Here is a 26,431-nt window from a genome sequence, read left to right on the forward strand (position 1 = left end):
CAGTAATATACAGGATATAACCCAGTAATATACATAATAACAGGATATAACCCAGTAATATACAGAACAACAGGATAGGTAATATAACCCAGTAATATACAGAACAACAGGATATAACCCAGTAGGATATAACCCAGTAAGAACAGAACAACAGGATAAACCCAGTAATATACAGAACAACAGGATATAACCCATTAATATACAGAACAACAGGATATAACCCAGTAATATACAGGATATAACCCAGTAATATACAGAACAACAGGATATAACCGAGTAATATACAGGATATAACCCAGTAATATACAGAACAACAGGATATAACCCAGTAATATACAGGATATAACCCAGTAATATACAGAAGAACAGGATATAACCCAGTAATATACAGAACAACAGGATATAACCCAGTAATATACAGGATATAACCCAGTAATATACAGAAGAACAGGATATAACCCAGTAATATACAGAACAACAGGATATAACCCAGTAATATACAGGATATAACCCAGTAATATACAGAAGAACAGGATATAACCCAGTAATATACAGAACAACAGGATATAACCCAGTAATATACAGAACAACAGGATATAACCCAGTAATATACAGGATATAACCCAGTAATATACAGGATATAACCCAGTAATATACATAATAACAGGATATAACCCAGTAATATACAGAACAACAGGATATAACCCAGTAATATACAGGATATAACCCAGTAATATACAGAACAACAGGATATAACCCAGTAATATACAGGATATAACCCAGTAAGATACAGAACAACAGGATATAACCCATTAATATACAGAACAACAGGATATAACCCATTAATATACAGAACAACAGGATATAACCCAGTAATATACAGGATATAACCCAGTAATATACAGAACAACAGGATATAACCCAGTAATATACAGGATATAACCCAGTAATATACAGAACAACAGGTTATAACCCAGTAATATACAGGATATAACCCAGTAATATACAGGATATAACCAGGTAATATACAGAACAACAGGATATAACCCAGTAATATACAGAACAACAGGATATAACCCAGTAATATACAGGATATAACCCAGTAATATACAGGATATAACCCAGTAATATACAGAACAACAGGATATAACCCAGTAATATACAGAACAACAGGATATAACCCAGTAAGATACAGAACAACAGGATATAACCCAGTAATATACAGGATATAACCCAGTAATATACAGAACAACAGGATATAACCCAGTAATATACAGGATATAACCCAGTAATATACAGAACAACAGGATATAACCCAGTAATATACAGGATATAACCCAGTAATATACAGAACAACAGGATATAACCCAGTAATATACAGAACAACAGGATATAACCCAGTAATATACAGAACAACAGGATATAACCCAGTAAAATACAGAACAACAGGATATAACCCAGTAAGATACAGAACAACAGGACATAACCCAGTAATATACAGGATATAACCCAGTAATATACAGGATATAACCCAGTAATATACAGAATAACAGGATATAACCCAGTAATATACAGAACAACAGGATATAACCCAGTAAGATACAGAACAACAGGATATAACCCAGTAATATACAGAACAACAGGATATAACCCAGTAATATACAGGACAACAGGATATAACCCAGTAATATACAGGATATAACCCAGTAATATATAGGATATAACCCAGTAATATACAGAACAACAGGATATAACCCAGTAATATACAGAACAACAGGATATAACCCAGTAATATACAGGATTTAACCCAGTAATATACAGAACAACAGGATATAACCCAGTAATATACAGAACAACAGGATATAACCCAGTAATATACAGAACAACATGATATAACCCAGTAATATACAGGATATAACCCAGTAATATATAGGATATAACCCAGTAATATACAGAACAACAGGATATAACCCAGTAATATACAGAACAACAGGATATAACCCAGTAATATACAGGATTTAACCCAGTAATATACAGGATATAACCCAGTAATATACAGAACAACAGGATATAACCCAGTAATATACAGAACAACAGGATATAACCCAGTAGTATACAGAACAACAGGATATAACCCAGTAATATACAGGATATAACCCAGTAATATACAGGATATAACCCAGTAATATACAGGATATAACCCAGTAATATACAGAACAACAGGATATAACCCAGTAATAAACAGAACAACAGGATATAACCCAGTAATATACAGGATATAACCCAGTAATATACAGAACAACAGGATATAACCCAGCAATATACAGGATATAACCCAGTAATATACAGAACAACAGGATATAACCCAGTAATATACAGGATATAACCCAGTAATATACAGAACAACAGGATATAACCCAGTAATATACAGAACAACAGGATATAACCCAGTAATATACAGGATATAACCCAGTAATATACAGAACAACAGGATATAACCCAGTAATATACAGGATATAACCCAGTAAGATACAGAACAACAGGATATAACCCAGTAATATACAGAACAACAGGATATAACCCAGTAATATACAGGATATAATCCAGTAATATACAGGATATAACCCAGTAATATACAGAACAACAGGATATAACCCAGTAATATACAGAACAACAGGATATAACCCAGTAATATACAGGATATAACCCAGTAATATACAGGACAACAGGATATAACCCAGTAATATACAGGATATAACCCAGTAATATGCAGAAGAGGATATAACCAGGATGTCATAAGGTGAATGCACCAATTTGTAAGTCGCTCTGGATAAGAGCGTCTGCTAAATGACTTAAATGTAAATGTATAACCTATTTTTGCTAGCGCAGACTGGAATGTGTTCCGGGATTCATCCAATGGCATTGAGGAGTACACCACATCAGTCATTGGCTTCGTCATTAATTGCATTGATGACGTCACCCCCACAGTGACCGTAAATTAATATCCCAACCAGAATCCATGGATTTACAGGCAACATCCGCACTGAGACTTGTTAAGGATGTTGCGAATTTTCTTAGCTTTTTGTTAAAAATCACGCAACATTTCAGCGCCCTGCTATTCATGCCAGGAATATAGTACATTCATAGGGTTAGTGTGTGTGGATAGAAAACACTCAGACGTTTCCAAAACTGTTTAAATCACGCCTGTGGCATTTACAGAACGGGCATTTCATCGAAAAGTGCATGAAAATCTGTTCTCTGAAAATGGAAAAATATATCCTTCCGCCACTTCAGGCAATTGTTCAAAGTGAATCGAATTAAATAGCGCCGAGTTTACACTGCCTCCAGCTGCCACAGGTTGTCTAGAGTCATGTGATTTGATTCGCAATTGATTCTTGGTATAGCCCAAACAAGGGAACATCTTCCCTGATGACTCCGCCCGGATTTTCTGTCGACCTCTGGTCAGACATGTTTTTCTACAACGGCAAGATAAATATTTTAACATCGTTTCCTGATCCATTTATCGCTTATTAACGTGTACTAATACCTAAAGTTGCATTAGAAAAGTATTTCGAAGTGTTTTGTGAAAGTTTATCGTCGACTTTTTGATTTTTAAAAAACGACGTTACGTTATGAAATGCTAATTTTTCTCTCTTTACTCGCAGTATTCCGAGTTCGATATCTAGGCTATATATGGACCGATTTAATCAAAAAAAGACCCTAAATGATGTTTATGGGACATCTAGGAGTGCCAAGAAAGAAGCTCGTCAAAGGTAATGAATGCTTTATATTTTATTTCAGCCTTTTCGTTTGCGACGCTAACGCAAAATCTGTCGTTGGGTGACGTTGCAGTATTTTTGTAGGGTGCATGGTATCAGATAATAGCTTCTCATGAATTCCCCGAAAAGCATTTTACAAATCTGACTCGGTGAATAGATTCACAACGAGTGTAGCTTTAATTCAGTATATTGTATGTCAATTTTAATTAAAGTTTGAGTTTTATCAAAAACTATACGTGGTGCACTTGAAATTACCGCTGATTTGATCCCCAAAGCGGGACCACTTCTCTAACAAGTTTTAAAGAATAGAGCTGCCGCTTTCATGCTGTCCGACGATACATCAAACATTGAAAGCATCAATACAGGTCTAGCAGAGATAGGGGGCAGTATTCGGAAGTTCGGATAACTGACATGCACAAAGTAAACTGCCTGTTACTCAGGCCCAGAAACTAGGATATGCATATGATATGATATAGATATAGATATGCATGTAGTATTGGATAGAAAACACTCTGAAGTTTCTAAAACTGTTAAAATAATAGTATATCAAGTCAAATCAAAGTTTATTTGTCACGTGCACCGAATAAAACAGGTGTAAACCTTACAGTGAAATGCTTACTTACAGGCTCTAACCAATTTACCAAAAAAAGGTATGTGTGGGTGTGTCTTTGTGTAATGAAAAAAGAGTAGCAAGGCTACATACAGACACCTGTTAGTCGGGCTTACTGAGGTAGTATGTACATGTAGGTATTGTTAAAGTGACTATGCATATATGATGAACAGAGAGTAGCAGAAGCGTAAAAGAGGGGTTGGTGGGTGGTGGGACACAATGCAGATAGCCCGGTTAGCCAATGTGCGGGAGCACTTGTTGGTAGGGCCAATTTAGGTAGTATGTACATGAATGCATAGTTAAAGTTACTACGTATATAAGATAAACAGAGAGTAGCAGCAGCGTAAAAGAGGGGTTGGGGGGGCACACAATGCAAATAGTCCAGGTAACCAACCGTTGGTTACCTGTTCAGGAGTCTTATGGCTTGGGGGTAAAAACTGTTGAGAAACCTTCTTGTCCTAGACTTGGTACTCCGGTACCGCTTGCCATGCGGTAGTAGAGAGAACAGTCTATGACTGGGGTGGCTGGGGTCTTTGACAATTTTCAGGGCCTTCCTCTGACACCGCCTGGTGTAGAGGTCCTGGATGGCAGGCAGCTTTGCCCCAGTGATGTACTGGGCCGTACGCACTACCCATCTGAAGTGCCTTGTGGTCGGAGGCCGAGCAATTGCCGTACCAGGCAGTGATGCAACCGGTCAGGATGCTGTCGATGTTGCAGCTGTAGAACCTTTGAGGATCTCAGGACCAATGCCAAATCTTTTTAGTGTCCTGAGGGGGAATAGGCTTTGTCGTGCCCTCTTCACGACTGTCTTGGTGTGTTTGGACCAATCTAGTTTGTTGTTGATGTGGACATCAAGGAATTTGAAGCTCTCAACCTGCTCCACTACAGCCCTGTCTATGAGAAAGGGGACGTGCTTGGTGCTCCTTTTCCTGTTGTCCACAATCATCTCCTTAGTCTTGGTTACATTGAGGGATAGGTTGTTATTCTGGCACCACCCGGCCAGGACTCTGACCTCCTCCCTATAGTCTGTCTCGTCGTTGTCGGTGATCAGGCCTACCACTGTTGTGTCATCAGCAAACTTAATGATGGTGTTGGAGTCGTGCCTGGCCATGCAGTCGTGGGTGAACAGGGAGTGCAGGAGTGGACTGAGCACGCACCCCTGAGGAGCTCCTGTGTTGAGGATCAGCGTAGCAGATGTGTTGCTACCTACCTTCACCACCTGGGGGCGGCCTGTCAGGAAGTCCAGGATCCAGTTGCAGAGGGATGTGTTTAGTCCCAGGATCCTTAGCTTGGTGATGAGCTTTGAGGGTACTGGTGTTGATATGAGCCATTACCAGCCTTTCAAAGCACTTCATGGCTACGGACGTGAGTGCTACGGGTCTGTAGTCATTTAGACAGGTTGCCTTTGTTTTCTTGGGCACAGGGACTATGGTGGTCTGCTTGAAGCATGTTGGTATGACAGACTCAATCAGGGACATGTTGAAAATGTCAGTGAAGACACCTGCCAGTTGGTCAGCACATGCAGGGAGCACACTTCCTGGTAATCCGTCTGGCCCAGGAGCCTTGTGTATGTTCAAATCAAAATCAAATCACATTTATTTATATAGCCCTTCGTACATCAGCTGATATCTCAAAGTGCTGTACAGAAACCCAGCCTAAAACCCCAAACAGCAAGGAATGCAGGCGTAGAAGCACAGTGGCTAGGAAAAACTCCCTAGAAAGGCCAAAACCTAGGAAGAAACCTAGAGAGGAACCAGGCTATGTGGGGTGGCCAGTCCTCTTCTGGCTGTGCCGGGTGGAGATTATAACAGAACATGGCCAAGATGTTCAAATGTTCATAAATGACCAGCATGGTCGAATAATAATAAGGCAGAACAGTTGAAACTGGAGCAGCAGCACGGTCAGGTGGACTGAGGACAGCAAGGAGTCATCATGTCAGGTAGTCCTGGGGCATAGTCCTAGGGCTCAGGTCCTCCGAGAGAAAGAAAGAGAGAATTAGAGAGAGCATATGTGGGGTGGGTCCCTCTGGCGAGAGATTATAACAGAACAGAGAGTAATGTATGTTTTTCTTCATTTAGTCAGCCATATGTGGGGTGGCCATGGGGTTTTTTCCGGGGTGTCTTCTGGCTGTGAGGGGTTCTCAATGGAGATTATAACAGAACATGGCCAAGATGTTTTCAAATGTTCTATAAATGACCAGCATTTTGGTCTGACTCTAATTAAGGCAGAACAGTTGGAGGAAAACGTAACAATGGCCAAGATGTTCAAATGTTCATAAATGACCAACTGGAATAATAATAAGGCAGAACAGTTGAAACTGGAGCAGCAGCACGGCCAGGTGGACTGGGGACAGCAAGGAGTCATCATGTCAGGTAGTCCTGAGGCATGGTCCTAGGGCTCAGGTCCTCAGAGAGAGAGAAAGAAAGAGAGAAGGAGAGAATTAGAGAACGCACACATTAGAGAATTCACACAGGACACCGAATAGGACAGAAGTACTCCAGATATAACAAACTGACCCTAGCACCCCGACACATAAACTATTGCAGCATAAATACTGGAGGCTGAGACAGGAGGGGTCAGGAGACACTGATGTTTTGTGGTTTTCATTAAGTAGTATTATGTTCATAAGAGCCCCCCCCATCCAAAATAAGAGATTTTGAAAAAAATACAATTGTCTGTGTATATATACCTGTACCAAAGAGTTGTTCTGTATATTACAGCCATGTAGAGTTAACAAATCCGAAATAGGTTGTGTCCGAAATGGCACCCGCTTCCGTTTACGGTCCATTCGGAACGTATTCGAACCCCTTCACTTCTTCCACAATTTATAGTGTTCTTGGGATGTGGGGGTATGTTAACCTGTTTAAAGGTCTTACTCACGTCGGCTACGGAGATCGTGATCACAGTTGTCGGGGACATCTGATGCTCTCATTTATGCCTCAGAAATGCTTGTCTCGAAGCGAGCATAGAAGTGATTTAGCTTGTCTCGTAGGCTTGTGTCACTGGGCAGCTTGCGGCGGTGCTTCCCTTTGTAGTCTGTAATAGTTTGCAAGCCCTGCCACATCCGACGAGCGTCGGAGCCGGTTTAGTACGATTCTTAGCCCTGTATTGACGCTTGGCCTGTTTGATGGTTCGTCACAGGGTATAGCGGGATTTCTTGTAAGCTTCCGGGTTTTAGAGTCCCGCACCTTGAAAGCAGCAGCTCTACCCTTTAGCTCAGTGCGAATGTTGCCTGTAATCCATGGCTTCTGGTTGGGGTACGTACGTACAGTAACTATGGGGACAACGTCCTCAATGCACTTATTGATGAAACCAGTGACTGATGTGGTGTATTCCTCAATGTCATCGGAAGAATCCAGGGAACATGTTCCAGTCTGTGATAGCAAAGCAGTCTTGTAGTTTAGCATCTGCTTCATCTGACCATTTTTTTATAGACCGAGTCACTGGTGCTTCCTGCTATAATTTTAGCTTGTAAGCAGGAATCATGAGGTTAGAGTTGTGGTCGGATTTACCAAATGGAGGGAGGGCAAGGGAGAGCTTTGTTGCGTCTCTGTGTGTGGAGTACAGGTGATCTAGAATTTATTTTCCTCTGGTTGCACATTTAACATGTTGATAGAGATTTGGTAGAACTGATTTAAGTTTCCCTGCATTAAAGTCTCCAGCCACTAGGAGCGCCGCCTCTGGGTTAGTGGTTTCCTGTTGGCTTATTTCCTTATACAGCTGACTGAGTGCTGTCTTAGTGCCCGCATCTGTCTGTGGTGGTAAATAAACAGCCACGAAAAATATAGCTGAGAACTCTCTAGGCAAGTAGTGTGGCCTGCAGTTTATCACAATATACTTAACTTCAGGTGAGTAAAATCTAGAGACTTCCTTAGAAGTTACACATATGCACAGACCACCACCCCTCGTGTGCGGTTCTATCCTGCCGGTGCAGCGTGTATCCCGCTAGCTGAATATCCATGTCGTCATTCAGCCATGATTCTGTGAAGCATAGGATATTACAGTTTTATATGTTCCGTTGGTAGGATATTCGTGATCTTACCTCGTCTAGTTTATTGTCCAATGATTGCACGTTGGCGAGTAATATTGACGGTAACGACAGCTTTCCTAGTTGTCTTCTGCGGGTCCGGAAGAGGCATCCGGCTCTTCGTCCTCTGTGTCGCTTCCTCTTGCGAATAATTGGGATGTCTGCCCTGTAGGTTGTTTGGAGAATATCGTGTGAGTCCTGCTTGCTGCAGTTGTTGTTGTTGAATAAATCTTTGTCTACTCCAAGGTGAGTGATCACTGTCCTGATATCCAGAAGCTCTTTGTCTAATCCGAGGTGAGTGATCACTGTCCTGATATCCAGAGCTGGGTCCTAAAGGGTGCTGGTGGAGCTGGGTCCTAAAGGGTGTTGGTGGATCTGGGTCCTAAAGGGTGTTGGTGGAGCTGGTTCCTAAAGGGTGTTGGTGGAGCTGGGTCCTTAAGGGTGTTGGTGGAGTTGGTTCCTAAAGGGTGTTGATGGAGCTGGGTGCTAAAGGGTGCTGGTGGAGCTGGTTCCTAAAGGGTGTTGGTGGAGCTGGTTCCTAAAGGGTGTTGATGAAGCTGGTTCCTAAAGGGTGTTGATGGAGCTGGTTCCTAGAGGGTGCTGGTGGAGCTGGTTCCTAAAGGGTGCTGGTGGAGCTGGTTCCTAAAGGGTGCTGGTGGAGCTGGTTCCTAAAGGGTGTTGGTGGAGCTGGGTCCTAAAGGGTGTTGATGGAGCTGGTTCCTAAAGGGTTTTGGTGGAGCTGGGTCCTAAAGGGTGTTGGTGGAGCTGGGTCCTAAAGGGTGTTGGTGGAGCTGGTTCCTAAAGGGTGTTGGTGGAGCTGGTTCCTAAAGGGTGTTGGTGGAGCTGGTTCCTAAAGGGTGTTGGTGGAGCTGGTTCCTAAAGGGTGTTGGTGGAGCTGGGTCCTAAAGGGTGTTGGTGGAGCTGGTTCCTAAAGGGTGTTGGTGGAGCTGGGTCCTAAAGGGTGTTGGTGGAGCTGGTTCCTAAAGGGTGCTGGTGGAGCTGGGTCCTTAAGGGTGTTGGTGGAGCTGGTTCCTAAAGGGTGTTGATGGAGCTGGGTACTAAAGGGTGCTGGTGGAGCTGGTTCCTAAAGGGTGTTGGTGGAGCTGGTTCCTAAAGGGTGTTGATGAAGCTGGTTCCTAAAGGGTGTTGATGGAGCTGGTTCCTAGAGGGTGCTGGTGGAGCTGGTTCCTAAAGGGTGCTGGTGGAGCTGGTTCCTAAAGGGTGTTGGTGGAGCTGGGTCCTAAAGGGTGTTGATGGAGCTGGTTCCTAAAGGGTGTTGATGGAGCTGGTTCCTAGAGGGTGCTGGTGGAGCTGGTTCCTAAAGGGTGCTGGTGGAGCTGGTTCCTAAAGGGTGTTGGTGGAGCTGGGTCCTAAAGGGTGTTGATGGAGCTGGTTCCTAAAGGGTGTTGATGGAGCTGGTTGCTAAAGGGTGTTGATGGAGCTGGGTTCTAAAGGGTGCTGGTGGAGGTGGTTCCTAAAGGGTGTTGATGAAGCTGGTTCCTAAAGGGTGTTGATGGAGCTGGTTCCTAGAGGGTGCTGGTGGAGCTGGTTCCTAAAGGGTGCTGGTGGAGCTGGTTCCTAAAGGGTGTTGGTGGAGCTGGGTCCTAAAGGGTGTTGATGGAGCTGGTTCCTAAAGGGTGTTGATGGAGCTGGTTCCTAAAGGGTGTTGGTGGAGCTGGGTCCTAAAGGGTGTTGGTGGAGCGGGGTGCTAAAGGGTGTTGGTGGAGCTGGGTCCTAAAGGGTGCTGGTGGAGCTGGTTCCTAAAGGGTGTTGGTGGAGCTGGTTCCTAAAGGGTGTTGGTGGAGCTGGTTCCTAAAGGGTGCTGGTGGAGCTGGTTCCTAAAGGGTGTTGGTGGAGCTGGTTCCTAAAGGGTGTTGATGGAGATGGTTTCTAAAGGGTGTTGGTGGAGCTGGTTCCTAAAGGGTGTTGGTGGAGCTGGGTCCTAAAAGGTGTTGGTGGAGCTGGGTCCTAAAGGGTGCTGGTGGAGCTGGTTCCTAAAGGGTGTTGGTGGAGCTGGTTCCTAAAGGGTGTTGATGGAGCTGGGTCCTAAAGGGTGTTGGTGGAGCTGGTTCCTAAAGGGTGTTGGTGGAGCTGGTTCCTAAAGGGTGTTGATGGAGCTGGGTGCTAAAGGGCGTTGGTGGAGCTGGGTCCTAAAGGGTGTTGGTGGAGCTGGTTCCTAAAGGGTGTTGGTGGAGCTGGTTCCTAACGGGTGTTGGTGGAGCTGGTTCCTAAAGGGTGTTGGTGGAGCAGGGTCCTAAAGGGTGTTGGTGGAGCTGGTTCCTAAAGGGTGTTGGTGGAGCTGGGTACTAAAGGGTGTTGGTGGAGCTGGGTCCTAAAGGGTGTTGGTGGAGCTGGGTCCTAAAGGGTGCTGGTGGAGCTGGTTCCTAAAGGGTGTTGGTGGAGCTGGTTCCTAAAGAGTGTTGGTGGAGCTGGTTCCTAAAGGGTGCTGGTGGAGCTGGTTCCTAAAGTGTGTTGGTGGAGCTTGTTCCTAAAGGGTGTTGGTGGAGCTGGTTCCTAAAGGGTGCTGGTGGAGCTGGTTCCCAAAGGGTGTTGGTGGAGCTGGTTCCTAAAGGGTGTTGGTGGAGCTGGGTCCTAAAGGGTGTTGGTGGAGCTGGGTCCTAAAGGGTGTTGGTGGAGCTGGTTCCTAAAGGGTGTTGGTGGAGCTGGGTGTCTGACAGGAGGGAGATAATCACAAAGAAAGAAAAAGCGACAATTCAGTTATTAAAATTTGTGATGATTTGCCTCGGGGGAGTCTCGTCATGTTGCCTACCAGGAATTATCATACTATTACTGTGTAATCCAGTCTGATTTACCTAGTTGCAAGGGTGTGAAGTTCTTAAGTAAACATACTTTACAGTAATACTTAATTAGTTATTTTGGTTATCTGTACTTTACTATTTATATTTTTGACAACTTTTACTTTTACTTCACTATATTCCTAAAGCAAATGATATACTTTTTACTCCATACATGTTTTCCCTGACACCCAAATGTACATTTTGAATGCTTTGCAGGACTGGCTCCCCTGCCTGTTCGGGTGGTGCTCGGCGATCGTCGTCACAGGCCTACTAGCCGCCACCGATCCCTTTTCTGTTAGTTTAGTCTTATGAGTTGCACATGTTCCTATTTGTGTTTCTTGATTTGCTTACCTATTTAAGGTTGTGAAGCCCCCCCTTGTTTGTGCGGGATTATTTTGTGTTCACCTTCCACCACTCCCTTTCACCACTCCCTTCCACCACCCTTCCACCGCTCCCTTCCACCACTCCCTTCCACCACTCCCTTCCACCACCCTTCCACCACTCTCTTCCACCACCCTTCCACCACTCCCTTCCACCACCCTGCCAACACTCCCTTCCACCACCTTTCCACCACTCCCTTCCACCACTCCCTTCCACCACTCCCTTCCACCACTCCCTCCCACCACTCCCTTCCACCACTCCCTTCCACCACACCCTTCCACCACTCCCTTCCACCACACCCTGCCACCACTCCTTCCCACCACCTTTCCACCACTCTCTTCCACCACACCCTTCCACCACTCCTTTTCCACCACCCTTCCACCCTCCTTCCACCACCCTTCCACCACTCCCTTCCACCACACCCTTCCACCTTCCACCACTCCTTTCCACCACCCTTCCACCACTCCCTTCCACCACTCCCTTCCACCACACCCTGCCACCACTCCCTTCCACCACCTTTCCACCACTCCCTTCCACCACACCCTTCCACCACTCCTTTCCACCACCCTTCCACCGCTCCCTTCCACCACACCCTTCCACCACTCCCTTCCACCACACCCTTCCACCACACCCTTCCACCACTCCCTTCACCACCCATCCACTACTCCTTCCACCTTCCCTCCCACCACCCTTCCACCACTCCCTTCCACCGCTCTTTTCCACCTCTCTTCCACCACCCTTCCACCACTCCCTTCCACCACTCCCTCCCACCACTCCCTTCCACCGCTCCCTTCCACCGCTCTCTTCCACCAATCTTCCACCACCCATCCACTACTCCCTTCCACCACTCCCTTCCACCACTCCCTCCCACCACCCTTCCACCACTCCCTTCCACCGCACTCTTCCACCTCTCTTCCACCACCCCTCCTTTCACCACTCCTTCCACCAGCCTTCCACCACTCCCTCCCACCACTCCTTCCACCACTCCCTTCCACCACTCCCTTCCACTACTCCCTTCCACCACCCTTCCACCACTCTTCCACCACCCATCCACTACTCCCTTCCACCACCCTCCCACCACTCCCTTCCACCACTCCCTTCCACCACTCCCTTTCACCACTCCCTTCCACCACTCCCTCCCACCACTCCCTTTCACCACTCCCTTCCACCACTCCCTTCCACCACCCTCCCACCACTCCCTTCCACCACTCCCTTCCACCACACCCTTCCACCACTCCCTTCCACCACTCCCTTTCACCACTCCCTTCCACCACCCTTCCACCCCCCCACCACTCCCCTTCCACCCTTCCACCACTCCCTTCCACCACCCTTCCACCACTCCCTCCACCACTCCCTTCCACCACTCCCTTCCACTACTCCCTTCCACCACCCTCCCACCACTCCCTTCCACCACTCCCTTCCACCACTCCTTCCACCACCCATCCACTACTCCCTTCCACCACCCTCCCACACTCCCTTCCACCACTCCCTTCCACCACTCCCTTTCACCACTCCCTTCCACCACTCCCTTCCACCACCCTTCCACCACTCTTCCACCACCCATCCAATACTCCCCTCCCACCACTCCCTTCCACCACTCCCTTCCACCCTCCCTTTCACCACCCTTCCACCACTCCTTCCACCACCCTTCCACCACTCCTTCCACCACCCTTCCACCACTCCCTTCCACCACTCCCTTCCACCACTCCCTTCCACCACTCCCTTCCATCACCCTCCCACCACTCCCTTCCACCACTCCCTTCCACCACACCCTTCACCACCCTCCCACCACTCCCTTCCACCACTCCCTTCCACCACTCCCTTCCACCACCCTCCCACCACTCCCTTCCACCACTCCCTTCCACCACCCTCCCACCACTCCCTTCCACCACTCCCTTTCACCCTTCCACCACTCCCTTCCACCACCCTCCCACCACTCCCTTCCACCACTCCCTTCCACCACTCCCTTCCACCACCCTCCCACCACTCCCTTCCACCACCCCTTTCACCACACTCCACCACTCCCTTTCACCACACTCCCACCACTCCCTTCCACCACTCCCTCCCACCACTCCCTTCCACCACTCCCTTCCACCACTCCCTTCCACCACTCCCTTCCACCACCACTCCTTCCACCACCCTTCCACCACCCCACCATCCCTTCCACCACTCCTTCCACCACCCTCCACCACTCCCTTCCACCACTCCCTTCCACCACTCCCTTCCACCACTCCCTTCCATCACCCTCCCACCACTCCCTTCCACCACTCCCTTCCACCCTCCTTCCACCACCCTCCCACCACTCCCTTCCACCACTCCCTTCCACCACTCCCTTCCACCACCCTCCCACCACTCCCTTCCACCACTCCCTTCCACCACTCCCTTCTTTCACCACCCTCCCACCACTCCTTCCACCACCCTTCCACCACCCTCCCACCACTCCCTTCCACCACTCCCTTCCACCACTCCCTTCCACCACCCTTCCACCACCCCTTCCACCCTCCCCTCCCACCACTCCCTTCCACCACTCCTCCCACCACTCCCTTCCACCACTCCCTTCCACCACCCCTTCCACCACTCCCCTTTCCACCCTCCCACTCCCTTCCACCACTCCCTTCCACCACCCTCCCACCACTCCCTTCCACCACTCCCTTCCACCACTCCTTTCACCACTCCCACCACTCCTTCCACCACTCCCTTCCACCACTCCCTTCCACCACCCTCCCACCACTCCCTTCCACCACTCCCTTCCACCACTCCCTTCCACCACTCCCTTCCATCACTCCCTTCCACCACTCCTTCCACCACTCCCTTCCACCACTCCCTTTCACCACCCTCCCACCACTCCCTTCCACCACTCCCTTCCACCACTCCCTTCCACCACCCTCCCACCACTCCCTTCCACCACTCCCTTCCACCACCCTCCCACCACTCCCTTCCACCACTCCCACCACCCTTCCACCACTCCCTTCCACCACCCTCCCACCACTCCCTTCCACCACTCCCTTCCACCACTCCTTCCACCACCCTCCCACCACTCCCTTCCACCACCCCCTTTCACCACACTCCCACCACTCCCTTTCACCACCTCCCACCACTCCCTTCCACCACTCCCTCCCACCACTCCCTTCCACCACTCCCTTCCACCACTCCTTCCACCACTCCCTTTCACCACCCTCCCACCACTCCTTCCACCACTCCCTTCCACCACCCTCCCACCACTCCCTTCCACCACTCCTTCCACCACCCTCCCACCACTCCCTTCCACCACTCCCTTCCACCACTCCCTTCCACCACTCCCTTCATCACCCTCCCACCACTCCCTTCCACCACTCCCTTCCACCACTCCCTTTCACCACCCTCCCACCACTCCCTTCCACCACTCCCTTCCACCACTCCCTTCCACCACCCTCCACCACTCCCTTCCACCACTCCCTTCCACCACTCCCTTCCACCACTCCCTTTCACCACCCTTCCACCACTCCCTTCCACCACTCCCTTCCACCACCCTCCCACCACTCCTTCCACTTCCACTCCCTTCCACCACCCTCCCACCACCCTTCCACCACTCCCTTTCACCACACTCCACCACTCCCTTCCACCACTCCCTCCCACCACTCCCTTCCACCACTCCCTTCCACCACCCTTCCACCACTCCCTTTCACCACCCTCCCACCACTCCCTTCCACCACTCCCTTCCACCACCCTCCACCACTCCTTCCACCACTCCCTTTCACCACTCCCTTCCACCACTCCTTCCACCACCCTCCCACCACTCCCTTCCACCACTCCCTTCCACCACTCCCTTTCACCACTCCCTTCCACCACCCTCCACCACTCCCTTCCACCACTCCCTTCCACCACCCTCCACCACTCCCTTCCACCACTCCCTTCCACCACTCCCTTCCACCACTCCTTTCCACCACTCCTTTCACCACTCCTTCCACCACTCCCTTCCACCACTCCCTTCCACCACTCCCACCACTCCTTCCACCACTCCCTTTCACCCCTCCCTTCCACCACTCCTTCCACCACTTCCACCACCCACCACTCCCTTCCCACCACTCCCTTCCACCACTCCCTTCCACTACTCCCTTCCACCACCCTCCCACCACTCCCTTCCACCACTCCCTTCCACCACTCCCTCCACCACCCATCCACCTCCCTTCCACCACCCTCCCACCACCCTTCCACCACTCCCTTCCACCACTCCCTTTCACCACCCTTCCACCACTCCTTCCACCACCCTTCCACCACTCTTCCCCACCCACCACTCCCTCCCACCACTCCCTTCCACCACTCCCTTCCACCACTCCCTTTCACCACTCCCTTCCACCACTCCCTTCCACCACTCCCTTCCACCACTCCTTCCACCACCCTCCCACCACTCCCTTCCACCACTCCCTTCCACCACTCCTTCCACCACTCCCTTCCATCACCCTCCCCACCTTCCACCACTCCTTCCACCACCCCCTTTCACCACCCTCCCACCACTCCCTTCCACCACTCCCTTCCACCACTCCTTCCACCACCCTCCACCACTCCTTCCACCACTCCCTTCCACCACCCTCCCACCACTCCCTTCCACCACACCCTTCCACCACTCCCTTCCACCACCCTCCCACCACTCCCTTCCACCACTTCCACCCTCCTTCACCACACCCCTCCCTTCCACCACCCCCTTTCCACCACTCCCTTCACCACCTCCCACCACTCCCTTCCACCACTCCCTCCCACCACTCCCTTCCACCACCCCCTTCCACCACTCCTTCCACCACTCCCTTCACCACCCTCCCACCACTCCCTTCCACCACTCCCTTCACCACCCTCCCACCACTCCCTTCCACCACTCCCTTCCACCACTCCCTTCCACCACCCTCCCACCACTCCCTTCCACCACTCCCTTCCACCACTCCTTCCACCACTCCTTCCATCACCCTCCACCACCCTTCCACCACTCCCTTCCACCACTCCCTTTCACCACCCTCCCACCACTCCCTTCCACCACTCCCTTCCACCACTCCCCTTCCACCACCCTCCCACCACTCCCTTCCACCACTCCCTTCCACCACTCCCTTCCACCACTCCTTTCACCACCCTCCCACCACTCCTTCCACCACTCCTTCCACCACCCTCCCACCACTCCCCTTCCACCACTCCCTTCCACCACTCCCTTCCACCACCCTCCACCACTCCCTTCCACCACTCCCTTTCACCACTCCCACCACTCCCTTCCACCACTCCCTCCCACCCTCCTTCCACCACTCCCTTCCACCACTCCCTTTCACCACCCTCCCACCACTCCCTTCCACCACTCCCTTCCACCACCCTCCCACCACTCCCTTCCACCACTCCCTTCCACCACTCCCTCCCTTCCACCACCCTCCCACCACTCCCTTCCACCACTCCCTTCCACCACTCCCTTTCACCACTCCCTTCCACCACCCTCCCACCACTCCCTTCCACCACTCCCTTCCACCACCCTCCCACCACTCCCTTCCACCACTCCCTTCCACCACTCCCTTCCACCACTCCTTTCACCACTCCCTTCCACCACTCCCTTCCACCACTCCCTTCCACCACTCCCATCCACCACTCCCTTCCACCACTCCCTTTCACCACTCCCTTCCACCACTCCCTTCCACCACTCTTCCACCACCCATCCACTACTCCCTTCCACCACTCCCACCACCCCTTCCACCACTCCCTTCCACCACTCCCTTTCACCACTCCCTTCCACCACTCCCTTCCACCACTCCCTTCCACCACTCCCTTCCACCACCCTCCCACCACTCCCTTCCACCACTCCCTTCCACCACTCCCTTTCACCACTCCCTTCCACCACCCTCCCACCACTCCCTTCCACCACTCCCTTCCACCACTCCCTTCCACCACTCCCTTTCACCACTCCCTTCCACCACTCCCTTTCACCACTCCCTTCCACCACCCTCCCACCACTCCCTTTCACCACTCCCTTCCACCACCCTCCCACCACTCCCTTCCACCACTCCCTTCCACCACTCCCTTCCAAGACTCCCTAGTTGTTGAAGTGTTGTGGGAGTCTATCAAAATGTATTAGCCCCATCCTCTCTGGGAATGGCACTGCATGCTGCTGATCTCTGTGACTCGTCAGATGGGGTAAACTATCATGGATTACAAAGGGAAACCCAGCAGTGTACTGTCCAGAGACGCGAGTCCACCAGACAAGCTATATACCTTCTACATTCTATATACTTCTACTTCGAGCCAAGCGTCACTGAACTATGCAGGAGAGCACCGACCGTGTGATCACTCTCTCTGTTTCCGATGTGAGTAAGACCTTTAAAACAGGTTAACATTCAAAAGGCAGTAGACCAGACAGATTATCAGGACCTGTACTCAGAGCATGCACTAACCAGCTGGCAAGTGTCTTCACTGACATTTTCAACATCTCCCTGTCTGAGTCTGTGATACCAACATATTTCAAGCAGACCATAATAGTCTCTGTGCCCAAGAACACTAAGGTAACCTATCTAAATGACTACCGACCCGTAGCACTCACATCTGTAGCCTTAAAGGGCTCTGAAAGGCTGGTCAAGGCTCACATCATCCCAGGCACCCTGGACCCACTCCAATTTGCATACCGCCCCAACAGATCCACAGATGATGCAATCTCTATGGCACTCCACACTGCCCTTTCACACCTGGACAAAAGGAACACCTATGGGAGAATGCTATTCATTGACTATAGCTCAGCGTTCAACACAATAGTGCCTACGAAGCTCATCACTAAGCTAAGGATCATGGGACTAAACACCTCCCTCTACAACTGGATCCTAGACTTCCTGATTGGCTGCCCCCCCAGGTGGTAAGGGTAGGCAACAACACATCCACCACGCTGATCCTCAACACGGGGACCCCTCAGGGGTGCGTGCTCAGTCCCCTCCTGTGCTCCTTGTCTAATCAAGATTGCGTTGCCGCGCACGACTCAAACACCATCATTACGTTTACCGACGACTGATCACCGACAACGACGAGACAGCCTACAGGGAGGAGGTCAGGGACCTGGCAGTGTGGTGCCATGACAACAACTTCTCCCTCAACGATGAGACAGCCTACAGGGAGGAGGTCAGGGACCTGGCAGTGTGGTGCCATGACAACAACTTCTCCCTCAACGACGAGACAGCCTACAGGGAGGAGGTCAGGGACCTGGCAGTGTGGTGCCATGACAACAACTTCTCCCTCAACGATGAGACAGCCTACAGGGAGGAGGTCAGGGACCTGGCAGTGTGGTGCCATGACAACAACCTCTCCCTCAACGACGAGACAGCCTACAGGGAGGAGGTCAGGGACCTGGCAGTGTGGTGCCATGACAACAACCTCTCCCTCAACGACGAGACAGCCTACAGGGAGGAGGTCAGAGACCTGGGAGTGTGGTGCCATGACAACAACCTCTCCCTCAACGACGAGACAGCCTACAGGGAGGAGGTCAGGGACCTGGCAGTGTGGTGCCATGACAACAACCTCTCCCTCAACGACGAGACAGCCTACAGGGAGGAGGTCAGAGACCTGGCAGTGTGGTGCCATGACAACAACCTCTCCCTCAACGCCAGTAAGACCGAGGAGCTGATCGTAGACGACAGGTAATGGAGGGCAGAGCAAGAACCATAATAGTTAACCAATAGCTAGCCAGAATATCTGCATTGACCCTTTTTGACTCTTTTGCCTCATCAGATACACTGCTCCTGTTAACCTCATAGCGGAGACCTTGGGGAAACAAGATAAAGTGTCCGTTCATTCCTGTCGCATTCACAGCCATATAAGGCGATCATGGAAAACGTAGCCTCAAAAATCCCGTTCATTTCCTGGTCGGTCATACATCTTGGTTTTGCCCGAAACATTTGTTCTAAGGGACTCACAGTGAAAATCTTTGCAGTTCTGGAAACGTAAGAGTCTCTTCTTTCCAAAACTATCAATTCCAAGCATATTCGAGCATCTTTTCGTGACAAAATATTGCGCTTAAAACGGGCACGTCTTTTTATCCAAAAAATGAAATACTGCCCCTAGAGTACTAACAGGTTAAGGATCTATATTGTTGCCATATATGTACCTATCTACCTCCACTACCTCGTAACCCTCCACCTCGACTCTCATTGTCTTTTTATTTAAAAAAATATTTTTCCTAATATTTACATTTTTTTTCTCTGTTGGGAAGTAAGCATTTCACTGTTAGTCTATACATGTTGTTTATGAATCATGTGACAAATACAATTTGATTTGATAGACAGAGCCAGAAAGAAATGGAGACAAATAGAGGAGAGGGAGGAGTGACAGAGTGTAAAGTTGGGTCCTGTTAAACACTTCATCATTTAGTCTGAGACGAGGAGAAGCGAAGGAGAGAGGAGAGTGGGAGAGTGGGAGAGAGGGAGAGGGAGCACGAGACAGGATAGAAGCCCGGCAGGGGACAGAGGGAGAGTGGGAGAGAGGAGAGGGAGGACGAGACAGTATAGAAGCCCGGCAGGGGACAGAGGGAGAGTGGGAGAGAGGGAGAGGGAGCACGAGACAGGATAGAAGCCCGGCAGGGGACAGAGGGAGAGTGGGAGAGAGGAGAGGGAGCACGAGACAGTATAGAAGCCCGGCAGGGGACAGAGGGAGAGAGGAGAGGGAGCATGAAAGAGGAGAGAGGAGAGAGAAGAAGGAGCATGAAGAGGAGAGAGGAAAGGGAGCACGACAGAGGACACAGGAGAGGGAGCATGAAGAGGAGAGAGGAGAGGGATCATGAAGAGGAGAGAGGAGAGGGATCATGAAGAGGAGAGAGGAGAGGGAGCATGACAGAGGAGAGAGGCGAGGGATCATGAAGAGGAGAGAGGAGAGGGAGCATGAAAGAGGAGAGAGGAGAGAGGAGAGGGAGCATGAAGAGGAGAGTGGAAAGGGAGCATGAAAGAGGAGAGAGGAGAGAGGAGAGGGAGCATGAAGAGGAGAGAGGAAAGGGAGCATGAAAGAGGAGAGAGGAGAGAGGGGAGGGAGCATGAAGAGGAGAGAGGAAAGGGAGCATGACAGAGGAGAGCGGAGAGGGATCATGAAGAGGAGAGAGAGGGAGCATGACAGAGGAGAGAGTAGAGGGAGCATGAAAGAGGAGAGAGTAGAGGGAGCATGACAGAGGAGAGAGGAGAGGGAGCATGAAGAGGAGAGAGGAGAGGGAGCATGACAGAGGAGAGAGTAGAGGGAGCATGAAGAGGAGAGAGCAGAGGGAGCATGAAGAGGAGAGAGGAAAGGGAGCATGACAGAGGAGAGAGGAGAGGGAGCATGACAGAGGAGAGAGGAGAGGGAGCATGAAGAGGAGAGAGGAGAGGGATCATGAAGAGGAGAGAGGAGAGGGAGCATGACAGAGGAGAGAGGAGAGGGAGCATGAAGAGGAGAGAGGAGAGGGATCATGGCAGAGGAGAGAGTAGAGGGAGCATGAAGAGGAGAGAACAGAGGGAGCATGAAGAGGAGAGAGGAAAGGGAGCATGACAGAGGAGAGAGGAGAGGGAGCATGACAGAGGAGAGAGGAGAGGGAGCATGAAGAGGAGAGAGGAGAGGGATCATGAAGAGGAGAGAGGAGAGGGAGCATGACAGAGGAGAGAGGAGAGGGAGCATGAAGAGGAGAGAGGAGAGGGATCATGAAGAGGAGAGTGGCGAGGGATCATGAAGAGGAGAGAGGAGAGGGAGCATGAAGAGGAGAGAGGAGAGGGATCATGAAGAGGAGAGAGGAGAGGGATCATGAAGAGGACATTTAACATTTAAGTCATTTAGCAGACGCTCTTATCCAGAGCGACTTACAAATTGGTGCTTTCACCTTATGACATCCAGTGGAACAGCCACTTTACAATAGTGCATCTAGGTCTTTTAAGGGGGGGGGGAGAAGGATTACTTATCCTATCCTAGGTATTCCTTAAAGAGGTGGGGTTTCAGGTGTCTCCGGAAGGTGGTGATTGACTCCGCTGTCCTGGCCGTGAGGGAGTTTGTTCCACCATTGGGGGCCAGAGCAGAACAGTTTTGACTGGGCTGAGGGAACTGTACTTCCTCAGTGGTAGGGAGCGAGCAGGCCAGAGGTGGATGAACGCAGTGCCCTTGTTTGGGTGTAGGGCCTGATCAGAGCCTGGAGGTAGTGAGGTGCCGTTCCCCTCACAGCTCCGTAGGCAAGCACCATGGTCTTGTAGCGGATGCGAGCTTCAACTGGAAGCCAGTGGAGAGAGCGGAGGAGCGGGGGTGACGTGAGAGAACTTAGGAAGGTTGAACACCAGACGGGCTGCGGCGTTCTGGATGAGTTGTAGGGTTTAATGGCACAGGCAGGGGAGCCCAGCCAACAGCGAGTTGCAGTAATCCAGACGGGAGATGACAAGTGCCTGGATTAGGACCTGCGCCGCTTCCTGTGTGAGGCAGGGTCGTACTCTGCGGATGTTGTAGAGCATGAACCTACAGGAACGGGCCACCGCCTTGATGTTATTTGAGAACGACAGGGTGTTGTCCAGGATCACGCCAAGGTTCTTAGCGCTCTGGGACGAGGACACAATGGAGTTGTCAACCGTGATGGCGAGATCATGGAACGGGCAGTCCTTCCCCGGGAGGAAGAGCAGCTCCGTCTTGCCGAGGTTCAGCTTGAGGTGATGATCCGTCATCCACACTGATATGTCTGCCAGACATGCAGAGATGCGGTCGCCACCTGGTCGTCAGAAGGGGAAAGAGAAGATTAATTGTGTGTCGTCTGCATAGCAATGATAGGAGAGACCATGTGAGGTCATGACAGAGCCAAGTGACTTGGTGTATAGCGAGAATAGGAGAGGGCCTAGAACAGAGCCCTGGGGGACACCAGTGGTGAGAGCACGTGGTGAGAGACGGATTCTCGCCACGCCACCTGGTAGGAGCGACCTGTCAGGTAGGACGCAATCCAAGCGTGGGCCGCGCCGGAGATGCCCAACTCGGAGAGGGTGGAGAGGAGGATCTGATGGTTCACAGTATCGAAGGCAGCCGATAGGTCTAGAAGGATGAGAGCAGAGGAGAGAGAGTTAGCTTTAGCAGTGCGGAGCGCCTCCGTGATACAGAGAAGAGCAGTCTCAGTTGAATGACTAGTCTTGAAACCTGACTGATTTGGATCAAGAAGGTCATTCTGAGAGAGATAGCGGGAGAGCTGGGCAAGGACGGCACGTTCAAAGAGTTTTGGAGAGAAAAGAAAGAAGGGATACTGGTCTGTAGTTGTTGACATCGGAGGATCGAGTGTAGGTTTTTTCAGAAGGGGTGCAACTCGCTCTCTTGAAGACGGAGGGACGTAGCCAGCGGTCAGGGATGAGTTGATGAGCGAGGTGAGGTAAGGGAGAAGGTCACCGGAGATGGTCTGGAGAAGAGAGGAGGGATAGGGTCAAGCGGGCAGGTTGTTGGGCGGCCGGCCGTCACAAGACGTGAGATGTCATCTGGAGAGAGAGGGAGAAAGAGGTCAGAGCACAGGGTAGGGCAGTGTGAGCAGAACCAGCGGTGTCGTTTGACTTAGCAAACGAGGATCGGATGTCGTCGACCTTCTTTTCAAAATGGTTGACGAAGTCATCTGCAGAGAGGGAGGAGGGGGGAGGGGAGGAGGATTCAAGAGGGAGGAGAAGGTGGCAAAGAGCTTCCTAGGGTTAGAGGCAGATGCTTGGAATTTAGAGTGGTAGAAAGTGGCTTTAGCAGCAGAGACAGAGGAGGAAAATGTAGAGAGGAGGAGGGAGTGAAAGGATGCCAGGTCTGCAGGGAGGCGAGTTTTCCTCCATTTCCGCTCGGCTGCCCGGAGCCCTGTTCTGTGAGCTCGCAATGAGTAGTCGAGCCACGGAGCGGGAGGGGAGGACCGAGCCGGCCTGGAGGATAGGGGACATAGAGAGTCAAAAGATGCAGAAAGGGAGGAGAGGAGGGTTGAGGAGGCAGAATCAGAGATAGGTTGGAGAAGTTTTGAGCAGAGGGAAGAGATGATAGGATGGAAGAGGAGAGAGTAGCGGGGAGAGAGAGCAAAGGTTGGGACGGCAATACCATCCGAGTAGGGGCAGTGTGGGAAGTGTTGGATGAGAGCGAGAGGGAAAAGGATACAAGGTAGTGGTCGGAGACTTGGAGGGGAGTTGCAATGAGGTTAGTGGAGGAACAGCATCTAGTAAAGATGAGGTCGAGCGTATTGCCTGCCTTGTGAGTAGGGGGGGAAGGTGAGAGGGTGAGGTCAAAAGAGGAGAGGAGTGGAAAAGAAGGAGGCAGAGAGGAATGAGTCAAAGGTAGACGTGGGGAGGTTAAAGTCGCCCAGAACTGTGAGAGGTGAGCCGTCCTCAGGAAAGGAGCTTATCAAGTCATCAAGCTCATTGATGAACTCTCCGAGGGAACCTGGAGGGCGATAAATGATAAGGATGTTAAGCTTGAAAGGGCTGGTAACTGTGACAGCATGGAATTCAAAGGAGGCGATAGACAGATGGGTAAGGGGAGAAAGAGAGAATGACCACTTGGGAGAGATGAGGATCCCGGTGCCACCACCCCGCTGACCAGAAGCTCTCGGGTGTGCGAGAGCACGTGGGCGGACGAAGAGAGAGCAGTAGGAGTAGCGGTGTTGTCTGTGTGTGATCCATGTTTCCGTCAGAGCCAAGAAGTCGAGGGACTGGAGGGAGACATAGGCTGAGATGAACTCTGCCTTGTTGGCCGCAGATCGGCAGTTCCAGAGGCTACCGGAGACCTGGACCTCCACGTGGGTCGTGCGCGCTGGGACCACCAGATTAGGGTGGCTGCGGCCATGCGGTGTGGAGCGTTTGTATGGTCTGTGCAGAGAGGAGAGAACAGGGATAGACAGACACATAGTTGACAGGCTAGAGAAGAGGCTACGCTAATGCAGAGGAGATTGGAATGACAAGTGGACTACACGTCTCGAATGTTCAGAAAGTTAAGCTTACGTAGCAAGAATCTAATTGACTAAAATGATTAAAATGATAGAGTACTGCTGGGGTAGGCTAGCTGCGTTGTTGACACTACCCTAATCAAGTTGTACCGTTGAGTGTGAAGTTTCTACAATGCTGCTTATCGGGAGCTAGCTGGCTAGCTAGCAGTGTTGGTTACGTTACGTTGCGTAGGAGAACGACAATAGCTGGCTAGCTAACCTAGAAAATCGCTCTAGACTACACAATTATCTTTGAAACAAAGACGGCTTGAAGAGGAGAGAGGAGAGGGATCATGAAGAGGAGAGAGGAGAGGGAGCATGAAAGAGGAGAGAGGAGAGAGGAGTGGGAGCATGAAGAGGAGAGAGCAGAGGGAGCATGAAGAGGAGAGAGGAAAGGGAGCATGACAGAGGAGAGAGGAGAGGGAGCATGACAGAGGAGAGAGGAGAGGGAGCATGAAGAGGAGAGAGGAGAGGGATCATGAAGAGGAGAGTGGCGAGGGATCATGAAGAGGAGAGAGGAGAGGGAGCATGAAGAGGAGAGAGGAGAGGGAGCATGACAGAGGAGAGAGGAGAGGGATCATGAAGAGGAGAGAGGAGAGAGCAGAGGGAGCATGAAAGAGGAGAGAGCAGAGGGAGCATGAAAAAGAAGAGAGGCCAAATGTGAAATTAGAAAAACTGTAAGGCTAAGTAGGTTTCCATTTGTAATTATATACAGTCCCTTCATCTCTCCATCTGCCTTTTTCTTTTATGGCCAAAACTGGATTGGAGGCATAATGTCGCATAGAAGCATACACACCACGTACATACTGCCCCAAGTTGTCAAAGCAAAATTGCATTTTTCTATTGAATATCGCTTCAATGCTTAGTCTAGCAAACTCTATTTAATGCTCTGCTGCTGTCTAAGGATGTGTTGTTTTATAATGTAGAGAGATATATGTAGGTTGAACAGGACAGGAGATGGGGTGGTGATGAAGGTTGAACAGGAGATGTGATGATGAAGGTTGAACAGGACAGGAGATGGGGTGGTGATGAAGGTTGAACAGGACAGGAGATGGGGTGGTGATGAAGGTTGAACAGGAGATGTGATGATGAAGGTTGAACAGGACAGGAGATGGGGTGGTGATGAAGGTTGAACACGACAGGAGATGGGGTGGTGATGAAGGTTGAACAGGACAGGAGATGGGGTGTTGATGAAGGTTGAACAGGAGATGTGATGATGAAGGTTGAACATGACAGGAGATGTGGTGATGATGAAGGTTGAACAGGAGATGTGATGATGAAGGTTGAACAGGACAGAAGATGTGGTGATGATGGAGGTTGAACAGGACAGGAGTTGTGATGATGAAGGTTGAACAGGACAGGAGATGTGATGATGATGAAGGTTGAACAGGAGATGTGATGGTGAAGGTTGAACAGGACAGGAGATGTGATGATGATGAAGGTTGAGCAGGAGATGTGATGGTGAAGATTGAACAGGAGATGTGATGATGAAGGTTGAACAGGACAGGCGATGTGATGATGATGAAGGTTGAACAGGAGATGTGATGGTGGAGGTTGAACAGGACAGGAGATGTGATGATGATGAAGGTTGAACAGGAGATGTGATGATGGAGGTTGAACAGGACAGGAGATGTGATGATGATGAAGGTTGAACAGGACAGGCGATGTGATGATGATGAAGGTTGAACAGGACAGGAGATGTGATGATGATGAAGGTTGAACAGGAGATGTGATGATGGAGGTTGAACAGGACAGGAGATGTGATGATGATGAAGGTTGAACAGGACAGGCGATGTGATGATGATGAAGGTTGAACAGGAGATGTGATGGTGAAGATTGAACAGGACAGGCGATGTGATGATGATGAAGATTGAACAGGAGATGTGATGATGATTAAGGTTGAACAGGAGATGTGATGGTGATGAAGGTTGAACAGGACAG

The sequence above is a fragment of the Oncorhynchus nerka genome, linkage group LG22 (genome assembly GCF_034236695.1).
Source record: "Oncorhynchus nerka isolate Pitt River linkage group LG22, Oner_Uvic_2.0, whole genome shotgun sequence".
Taxonomy (NCBI): domain Eukaryota; kingdom Metazoa; phylum Chordata; class Actinopteri; order Salmoniformes; family Salmonidae; genus Oncorhynchus; species Oncorhynchus nerka.